At 49.4% G+C, this 11,308-nt stretch overlaps 1 pseudogene; it reads left to right on the plus strand.

The window, feature by feature from the left end:
* Positions 1-265: 265 nt before the first annotated feature.
* On the plus strand, positions 266-6,048 carry LOC123936548 (annotated as a pseudogene).
* The last annotated feature ends 5,260 nt before the right edge of the window (positions 6,049-11,308 follow it).

Below are 11,308 nucleotides of genomic sequence, written 5' to 3' on the forward strand. Positions count from 1 at the left end.
AAAAAGAAACTCAGATTCATAGATACAGAGAAGAGATTGGTGTTTGCTGAGGGGAGGAACTTGGAGGCCGGGGAGGGTGGAGGGATGGAGCCACAGGGTGGGGGGAGGGGCTGCTTCTCTTCTGTCCCCTCCCCCTCCCTTAGGAGCCCTTTGTGACCAGACAATAGCACTGTGATGTGGGCGTGGGGCTTGTGTCTGCACCTCCACACCGAGGGCTCAGTTGCCTGAGGGCAGCAGTGCGATTGGACACTAATGTCTGATAAGAAAAGAGATGGATAATTATCTCTTCCCTCAGGAATTTTTTATTGATGGTTGGCTGAGCTCCAGTCCCACTATCTGGGCAGTTAATGCCATCTTTGCCTTGTGTGGACTGGGGCTCTTCGTCTTCTTACTTTCCTATTTCCAGCCTGATCCATCCTTACCACCAGGCAAGAAACACAGGAAGAGCAGGAAGGTAAGGAACCCTTGGCCCAGACCCAGCAGAGTGTGATTCTATCTTATTTTCTATTATTCTTTCCACTTTTCTGAGTGACTGGAGAAACTCCTGAAATGGGAAAGCATAGAACGGGTATTCTCAGGAGAGAGTAGACCACCATCCATCCAGGACAAGCCAGACTCGGCAGGGGTTAGAGGGACATGAGGATTTCTCCCTGAAGATCTTGGGCAGGAGTCCAGGTGCGGTGGAGGGTTCCAGGACAGTGTCCCGAACACAGTGACCGGTGGCCGAGGACCAGAGGCTAAAAGCTGCCTCGCTAGCGGAGGTCAGGCCCCTGAGCACCGGGTCACCAGCCACTGTCCCAGGACAGGTGTTTCAGGTGAATGTTCCCCCTTCCGGGGCTTATTGAGTGTAGCACTGAGCCCAGGAGGTCCCAAGCAGCAGCTAGAGTGGGGCTCTGGCCTTGGAAAGTGGGGTCCTATGTGAAAAAGTCCAGCTGTGCCACCAGGTCTGGGATTGTGTGTGTTTCTTGAGCAGAAGAACAGTGGCAAACTTTTCACATAGAGTATCCTTCTGTACATTCTTCAAAGAAGGAAAACTGGAAATATTTGTATCCATTTTGAAAAAGAAATGAGTAAAACTAAAGAAAATCACAGTCCACCCCCTTTTAGTTAAATGTAGGAAGTCACACTACTCATGAGCAGAGAGCACCTGCTGCTGGGGCGGGTGTCCCAGCCTCCCTGTGTTCTCTTTTCTCAGTACCAAGCAGAGCCATGGAGAAGGAGCAACAGAAGCCAGAAAAGCCAGACTCTGAAAGGTGAGCATCCGCCACACCCCTGCGGGCCCCAGTTACACTGTCCCCCCAAATCTGACGGGGCAGTCCCACTGTCTCCAGGACACCAGGGCCTGAACCCATCCCCCAGGAAACAGAGCCCTGAGTGGGGGGCTCCGGGGAGGAAGAGGGGAAACTGGAAGCTTCCCAGATTGTGCGCCAGAACAAAGCCCTGAGGGGCTGGAAACCGGTGTCACCAGCAGGGGCCCCAGGGCCTAGACTGGGGGAGGAAACTCCCTTTCCTGCTGTGGACAAGCTGTTCAACTCTACTCAGATTCTTCTGTGAGGCCACATGGTCCTTCCTCCTCCAGCAAGGTCATGAACGAGGAAGCACTTTGGAAAAGACTAAGACATGATCCACATCATGACCCCTGTAATCACCTTTTGGGCACGTGGCCTTGAACAGTGCTGTTTGGGGCTCCCAAGTCCAATCTCCCAAAGGTCTCCCATAGAGGGACATTGTACACAGCCTCCTCTAAGACCACTGGGACCCGCCTTCCACTGTGACCTGGTCTCCTGTTTCCAGTTTTCAGAGATTGCCTACATGATCTGGAAGAGGTTCGGGACCTGTTCTCCCTTCTGCAAAGGTAAAGAATCTGCCCCCTTCTCCCCTGGGGGGGCCTCCCCAAGTCTATGGTGTGGACCCCGCACTGTGGGAAATGGCCTCTGGGGCTGTTTGGTGGGCTTGGAGGAGCCATGGGACATATTGTGACCAAAGTCCCAGGCTGAGGGACAGCAGGAGCATTGTGACGTGGGTGTGGCGCATGGAGGGCCATGGGGTCCCCTCCAGCCTCGGGCTGCTGCAGGGGCAGCTCACACCTCCTGTCTTCCTTAGCCACTTGGCAAGGGTCTCTGACCAGGGGTCTTTCCCCAGTCCTTACGGCAAGCAGCCCCTGGGCAGGTGTGCCGAGGGGTGCCAGCTGGAGCCCATCAGCCATGCAGGGAGACTGTGGAAGACGCTGCTCCCACCGTGGCCTCATCACCTGCTCATGCTCCGATGACAGCACCCCCCCTCAGCCTCTGGCCTCCACCCTGCCAGCAATACCTCAGGAAGAGCAAACTAACTTAAAAAATTCCTCCCAGACACAGTGAGAAAGAACTTTCTTCCAGGTAATTCCTACTGGGCCTCTCGTTCCAGACATCTCAGGCCTTGGCCATGCCAGCTACCCCATTTTATCCTTTTCCTGGTGGTGGGAAAGTACCAAGTCCTTGTTCTTGCCTGGCACATTACAGCACAAGTGCCAGCATGAACACATCTCCTGCCACCCACCAGATGCCTCGTTCTGGGGTGGCCTTACTAACAGGCAGATAGAGACTCATAAGCCTTCGTTTGTCAATCTGGATGTCCAGAACTCCTTGAACTACTAATCAGCAAAAGGGTAGAACTGAAGAGTTGGAAGGAGAAAGAAAAGTTTGGGTCAGTTTTCAAACAGTGGTGCCCAGATGACCACGTGAGCTTCTGGGGGACTCTGTGGAAGCTGCTGGGTGCTGAGCAGAGCACCACTCCCCGCCATCCTTCTGGAACATGAAAAACAACGCAGAGCCACTGGCCCAACCTCAGCCATTCTCATCTCCCAAGGTCTTGGAAGACCACTTGCAATGGAAATGCAGCCAGCTCTTCTGGGGTCTCCCCTCTCTGCACAGTGAGTCGCTGGTGGCCACTGCCTTGTTCTCTACTCACTCTTCTCCACTACAGGCTCCCTCTGTTTTATTCAATGGGACGTCTAATTGCTTGCCAGTTCTAAACCAGGATCAAATATCTTCACAGTTTTCCCATGCCCCACCATTGCTCCACTGTGGGATCCAACCCCAACCCTCAAAGCTAAACTTGCCCCAGCCCCAGGTCTCCCTTGCACTATCTGTCCCAATAAGACCACCTTCTCTCCCATCCCAGAGGAGGATCAGTGGAGTATCTTGTGCTGCATCCCAGAATAAGACAGGATCCTTCATCCTAACTAAAATGCAATATCTGGAGTGGCCCTTGTTGCCAAAGCAACAAGGAAGGGGGAAGACTTTACCCACTATGGAGAAAAGATCTCCAAAATTCTTTAGCCAAGTCCCTCCCAAGCTTCTTGAGGATCACCAGGCCTCTCAGGCCCACAGATCAGGTTCCACCTTTCAAGGGGACTTTGTCATCTTTAATATCCAGAAGCCACAGCTTCAGAGGAAGCTCAGCAGGGATAAACAGCAAAGCAGCTTGCCCCACAAGGTTCAGATATCTCTGGAACTGAGGTGGCCTCAAGATGAATCTCTGTGGGTGAGTCAGGCACAGAGAGAGCAGGGGCTCTCAAGGCCCTTTGTGTTTAAAGGCAAAAGCAGCCAAGCTACATGGAGGACCAGGTCCAGATACCACAGGAAGTATCAAGCAAGATTCCAACTAGAGAAGAACTTTGGTAAGGGTCTATGGCAGTGTCTGAAGAGGACACCAACAGGTCTCTCCAGGATCTCAGCTAGGTTCCCATTGAAGGTTCTGGGAACCAACTCTGAGGAGTTTGGAAGACCCTTGATAAGGGCCTTGGAGGGTGATCCAGGAAAATACTTAGCCAGGGGCCCAGATAAGAAATATCTAGAAAAAAACTTTAAAGGTTCATTTGCACAGGAAATTGGGACAGATCAGTAAAGGTCTGATCCCTGTGACTGTCCGTCTATCCTGGTTTGTGGCCAGCCATGCTTTTCCCAAGTCCCAACCCCACAAGGCTCTCAGAAATCTAGCACCCTTGAAGGATTGGAAACCCTGTGTAAACACCTCCCATGAGCTGTCCTTCCTTTGTCCTAATACTCAGCAGAAGCTGGAAACACACATCATAAGTTTTCAAGTGAGGCGTAAGTGGGACCTACCTCTCCAAACTGTTGAGCCCATAGATATCAAACTACGTGAAGCTCAACACTTGCCCTTTCCCCAGTCCCCCTCTCTGTGCTCAGTCACCTTTGTCCCTGGGACCCCCTCAAGAGCCAAATTTTCCAAATTCTTGGGGAAACCACCTCAGACCCATCCAGGAGAGAAGGGTATAACTGAAAAGTCTGATACCACTTCAGGGAGCTCCCTGCCTGTTCCCTCACCCATATGCAAACAAATCCAGCAGGCCCTGGGAGGGACTTAACCTGGTGATGGCCATCAGTCCTCAGAGACGTCTTTATTAAGACAGGAGGGCAGATCACCTTCTCAGGCATCCATTCTCAGCCTCGGAAACAGAACTCTGTACAGCAAGACTGTTATGGGGGCCAAGAAAGACAACCTAGAACCAAGTCCAAGTTTAGCAATGGCCAGGAATGAGCTAAAAGAGGGGAGAGGGGTCAGGCCTCACCAGCCATGGTAGCAACACTGAAGATGAAGCTCAGGTCCCAAAATCCAAGGTCTGAGGGGGCCATAGAGGTGATGGAGGCCAAGAAGGCCCCTGCTTGGAAAGTTGTCTTAAGACCCAGTGGGCTGGCCAACAAACCAGCCATTTATGTGGATCTGAGGAGATCAGGATATCTAGGTGCTAGGAAAAGCCCCTCACCATCTACAGTGTTGGTTGATCAAGATCCAGAGGAGGTAAACCTTAAAACAAAGGTTAGCAAAGTTGAGCTCCAAGAGAAGATAGAGTCGGAAAATCAGCCTGAAGGCCATACAACTGCTTTGCTTCCTCAAGATTCTCCCAGTGATATCCTCCTTCCAGACTTTGCCACTCGTGGGCTTGTTGAAGACAGTGGCACCATTGTGCTCCTGCCAGACTCTCACACTAATGCTGTCCTTGCTGCAGACAGCTTGACCACTCAAGGGTCACCATCCTGTTTACAAAATGAGTGTGCCAGTGGAGAGACACCAGCTTCCCCCGTGTCACATAACCTTAGCTCAAGTGGATCAAGCAGTAAGGGGCAGCAAGAGCCCTGTGGACCAAAGGTTGAGGAACCAAGTGACAGCCAGAGCAACAGTGAGACCACTGATGAGGGAAAGGACCAGAAGAGACCTAAACCAGAACAGAATGAAGACAGGTGTGCAGAGCCTTTGGAAATCAGGACTTCCCAAGCTAGTGAGATAGGCCACCCTCCACAGGTCCGAGGATCAGGAGAGAGCCTTGGGAGCAAATACCTCTGGCTCATGCCACCAGAAAAGGGACATGTTTTTCCGGAAAGCCACTTTAGACAAAGGATGAAAAATTTTCTGCAGTGCATTAATCCCAATAAAAAATGCAAAGGACTGGAATGCCCCATTCAAAAGGGCAAGCCTGCACCGGCTCCTGCCCAGAGCTGGGTGCCAGTCAGAAGCAGATTGGTTATGGACAACAGGGCTGCCAAAACTCAGACGATCATGACAGCTGTGGGAAAAATGCTGGTGGAAAAATTGGGACTCCACCAAGGAATTCGGGCCTCAGAGATATATAAGCACAAGTAATTGCAGGCCCCAGTACACAGGCATTCTTGCCCCCACAGGGCTTTCGCCTCCACAGACCAGAAGAGAGTGATTGGAGGGATAGCCTCCAATCAGCAAGGTACCCCCAAGGGTCATATCTCTCCTAGCAAGAGCCAGCTGACCAGAGACAGAAATGGCGAATGGGAAAACCTCCCCAGGGACCTGGGGCCCCCAGGCAGACAGAACAAGCACCAGCCGATGGCAGTATGTGTCTCAGGGCGACTTCACCATTCTCCTACATGCAGTCTTCGAAAATATGTCTCAACTTATCAGGCAGAGGACGCTTCACACATCTTTCCTGTTCAGAAAGTCTTCCTTCAAGAAAAAATCGAGTATATGCAAAGAAAGCCCATTTTTTCTCACATTAGCACATCTTCTGTGTGCTAATGCCTTCCGCATGCCACAGTTTTTATTGTTTCCCAAAAATATATGTTTGGTTTTTTGTTCTCATAAGTGGTGCTGGACTTTGTGTGTACCCTGTTTGGGGGGGGTGTGGAAAGGATCAGGGTTTTCTCTGCCCAAGTGCCTGCTTTGGCTTCCCCGGAAGAAACAGGGCCTTGGAGGGCCAGTGACCTCGGGGTCCACCTCCACCCCCTTCCTCACACAACTTCTATTTCCACGACAAAGTGAACAAGACCCAGAATGGAACCTCGCTCTGCCCATCCTCTCCTGCTTTCCCTCCACCTGAAATATGTGTGGCTGCAGGGAGGGTCTGCTGAGGCAGAAATCCCGCTTAGGCTCCAGGAAGAGAGAGTCCTAGATCAGAGTGGGTCCCACAGTTGGGAGATGCAAGGCTGGCCCTGAGGGCAGAGGTGAGAAGTCCTGCCTCCACCCCTGTCTCCTGTGGGGAGAAGAGGACGGACACCCCAGGAGCCTTCTCTTCCCAGAGAATCCCATATTAGCTCCATGCAGCCCCTCTTACACTCAGAACAGCAAGGGACAAGCTCGCTCCTGGAGCTGAGGGTATGTGGGGTGCCACAGAGACCCCCAGGCACCAGCCTGCCCAGCCCCAGGGCACTGAAGGGGCCTGCTCACCAGCACCCCCCTTCCCCTTCTGGGGGTGGAGGCGGCGTGGCTGCAGGCAGGGAGACCCTGCGCTTAGGGTGGGAGGCCAGGAAGGAGGTCAAGTGACAGGGTAAGCCCATGCCTGGTGTGACAACTGAGGACCCTTGGTGTCCCACTGCCACCTACGGGCCCAGAGGGGAGAAGTTAGAGGCCCTGGGACTGTCCCCACAGGGTTTCCACCCCACTCCAGCTGCCAAGTCCAGGGGTGGGATGGTGGAGGGGGTGGGTTGGGGATTGTACAGAAGCCACCTTAGCTCCCACATGGAGGGCCAGGTTCCCAGAGGCAGCAAGGCCTTCAGGCAGAGAAGTTAACTTCTGCACAATTTGATAAGCTTGTAGGACTGTGGGCCCTGGGATGGACTTGTGGTCTGTGACCTTTACATACACGTGTGGCCCAAGGATGGCTCCCAGGGGTCTGGTGGGGACTCAGAGGCCAAGGGACTGGCCTGGCCCCTGGTAATGGTTACCCCAGAGCCCAGAAGGGTAGGAGGAGAGGATGGGGCTTGTCCCACCCCCAGCTGGAAGGGACGTGTCCAAATGAGGGTGCAGTACAGGAGGGCCTCCCCCTGCGTGCCCCGCTCCCAGCCCAATATCGTCCTCCAGAGCTCCCCATACATCACACACATGGTGGAGAGTCCCACTCCAGGAGGGATGCCCCATCCAGATGGCAGCAGACATGGCCCCACCCTCATGCTGTGAGGATACCCCATGTGGGAATTTATCTGGAGTGGGGGACAAAGTGGGTGCGGTCCTGCTCTGTTGCAGCTTCTCCCTGGAGCCAGGTCCTGCCTCTAAGTCCCCAGGGTGGGCCAGCAGTGACAGTGTAGTCAGGACCCGGTGGTGGTAGTACAAGGACAGACAGTGCCCCAGACCCTTGGAAACTCAGGAGAGTGTGGCCCAGAGCAGAGTCCTGAACCGGGCTGCTGCTAGGTCCTCCCAGTGGCATCAGTTCTGGGAGTTGAGGAGTCTGATGTGCACACCACACTCCTGCTGGTAGAAGTGCTGCAGACAGGAGGCTGGTGGAACAGCCAGAAACAGGAAGAAGCAAGTCCCCTTGCCGTTCTCCTCCAGATGGTACAAGAAGGCCAGAAAGGGAAAGCTCCATGCCAAGAGACCTTGTGCAGAGACCTCTGACAGAGACCCACACCAAGACCTCCCACAGAGACTCATACAGAGACCCACACTGAGACCTCCCACAGAGACCCACACAAAGCCCACACAGATCCTACTCAGAGACCTCTGATAGGGGCCAACATCAAGAGCCCTCATGAACACCATGTCCAGGGATGATCCTCAAAGCCCTCCTACACATACCTTATGCAGAAACTCACAGTGGCCAACACCAAGAGACTTCACAGAGACCTGTGACAGAGATCCACACAGACTTCTCTCAGACACACCTAAGAAACCGATATGAATACCCACACACAGCTCTGCAGAGCCCACACAGAGGCCTCCCAGTGCCCTGCAGACACCAACAACATACCTTAAACAGAAACCTAACCTCCATTCTTAGGAGCCCAAGTAGCCACCTAGTGACAGGCCCCGCATGGATCTGAAGCCACTTAGCAAACTGGCAGTGCAGTTGTGCTCTACGGAGAAAAGGCTTGTGTATTTTTTATTACTTATGTAAAGACTTAGATTCCCCACGTAAACCTGAAAAATCCTTTCCTTCACAGATTTTCATTAGCTTGAGCTCCCATGCACAGTTTAAAGAATCAGAAACTAAAAGCAAACAAAACTTTGCCATCGTCTAATGGGGGAAGAACTCTTATTTGTCCAGTTTTAGCTACAGTTTAGTGAAATGGCCTCAGGGGTCACGTTCTTTATTTTGTTAGGGACAAGTCCCTCCACCAAAAGTGACTTCTTCACGTCGGAAACGCTGTAGGGAGGCCTGAAGTCATTGGAATATGGGATGGAGTGAACCAGCAGAGAGGGCACTGACTCAGCTGTATAGACACCACGTTCTTTGACCCAGAGAAGCTTGTGGTAGGTTTGCGAGGCTTGCTTTATTTTTAAATCAAAGAACTCACAGTGTCAAACACATGAAGCTGTTTTAGAAATGGGACAGTTCGGCAATATTTCTGTTATTGCTTTTGTTTTGTTTATATTTACTGTTAACAACATAAAATAATTATATCTTTTTCTTTTTGTTCCTTTTAAAATATTATAGTATCTTTAGATGATATCACGTATATGTCCAGAATGTGAAAAAAAATCACGGGCTAGTGCTCAGCTTTGATAGCTTAAACTTCTGGAGTATTCAGAAAGTTTCATATTTTACACAATCTTAAGGGACTTTCAGTTTCTATGGCTCTGGAAGTCAGGCTCTGCTTTATATTATCAGCTAAAAAAGGGCACAGTGCTTAAATAATTTTGAAATCTTAAAAAATATTCCATTTAGTTGCTGCTTGAAATATATATTACCTCAATTAAATTACTTGGAAATTGGCATTTTAACATCAGTTAAATTTTAAAAGTATACATTTAATCAGCATTTCATTATAATAACAAAGATCTCACCATCTACCTAGTATTTTCCAAACTGGGCAGTTCTTTGAGACTCCATATTTCTCACTGATCTTAAGAGTCCTGCTGCCCTGACTTGATAAGCTCTAGATAACAGATCTCAAGTGTATGCCTAAATATCTAAGGTCACCCGTTGAGGTGATGATGCCACAATCTTTTCTCTCAGAAGAGAGGAAGAGCTGGTGTCAGTTCTGTGGGTATATGTACGTTTTTAAATTAAGAAAAAACATAGGCAGTAAAATATTTTATGGACTCACAGTTATTAATGTTATTAACATTTTGAAATTTGTCCCCCTGATGATACTTTCTCATGTTACTGAATCACAGGAACTATGGAAAGTGGCCCTGGATAGCCTATAATATCCAATCAGTAGTATTTAATAACCAGAACAACTCATCATTTCCCTATAGATGCCTGCATCCACGATATCTCACGATCATAAAAAAGATACTTTCTTTTTTTAAGTTTAAGCTACTTCTAAACCATGGTTTTAGTCAGAATGAAATTAAATTCTTGTAAGAGGTATAAAATAATGTAACTTCTAACAAAACAGACAGGAATTTTTGAAGTGCTACCATCCTTTGAAGGAAAACATCACTGCCTCGTCTCATCCTGATAACAAAAAATGAGATGACACAGCTCTTCGCTCTCAGCAATTTTATGTGTGTGCATTAGTTGGTTCTGTGTATCAGATGCATTAGTATTATTTTTTTTAAAGATTTGTGGGACAGACTATTTTTATAGAAGCAATAAATAGGACATGTGTCTTGTTAGCGTCTTGGAATAAGGGCAAGAGAGGAACCGACACAAATATTTTCTGGGAAGTGACTGCATTACCTTGAACCTTTCTCAGTAGAAGAAAAGATGGGAAGTCTCAGGTAGGAGGCTGAGACACTTTTGACCCACAAATAAGTACACAATTCATAGGCTATTAAAACTGGGAGGGCTACTGCAGGCTGTTGGCTGGAAGGATTTGCAGAGAACAGATGAAGAAGGACAGGCACGTTTAAGGTCTCTTGGCCATGGCCAAGCCACCATTTACAAAATGTGCCCATAATATAAGTAGGAAACAGGACTTGACCAAAGAATGCTGCGTGTCCTACCTTCCTTCCATTTATACAGGGAAGACACTTCCCCCCACCACCACCTCCCCCAGAACCTTTCCTCATTGTCAGATATTTAATGCAGACTTCAGATGAAGAAGTAGGTAAAGAAAGGAAGAAGAGGAGATGGGAGACAGAGAACCATTACCAACACACACACACACACACACACACACACACACACACACACGCACACAATAGTGGTGGTCTCTGCTTTATCCTAGCCACCTAGTTAACAAATGGGGACCCCATGGCACATAGAGTCTCCCCAAGCCACATGGGTACTCAGTTTCCACATCTGACTCTAATCCAATGCTTCCTCTGCTACACGACTTGAGCAGTGTGAAAGGATCTCTTTCCTAAGTCAGACAGGTGACATCCCTACAGGAAATTATTTCCACCACCATCAAATATAGTATATATCAGTATTTCTTAGAGAAAAAAAGGGAAGGAAAAGTCATCTCGCAATTTAGATAATGAAAATTTCAGAGAATAGAAACCTCTCTGGATCACAGTCTGGTTTTTCATTTGTTTTTTAAATATTTTATCTGACAATGAGATAGTGAAAGAGGGAATACAAGCAGGAGAGCTGGAGAGGGAGAAGCAGGATTCCTTCCAAGCAAGGCTCCCAATGTGGGGCTCGGTCCTGGGATTGAGCCAGAACCAAAAGCAGACACTTAATGAATGACTCACCCAAGGGCCCCAATGATAGTCTGTGATTTTTCTTTAAAAAGAAAAGAATGAGAAATAGGAATTTAATTCTGTTAACTTTCATGAAAATCAGTACAACGGAGTGTTTCCACTTCTCCTTCTGGTAGACTCCTTCGTGAGATGTGTACATTTCTCCACATCTTGAATCCACCCGTCATTCCAGGTAGTCCTCACAGATTTTGAGGATTGGAGGCAAAAGTACACAAAACCCACTTCCTGGAGATACCATCCCTGCTTT

The sequence above is a fragment of the Meles meles genome, unplaced genomic scaffold, assembly GCF_922984935.1.
Source record: "Meles meles unplaced genomic scaffold, mMelMel3.1 paternal haplotype, whole genome shotgun sequence".
In the NCBI taxonomy this organism is placed as follows: Eukaryota; Metazoa; Chordata; class Mammalia; order Carnivora; family Mustelidae; genus Meles; species Meles meles.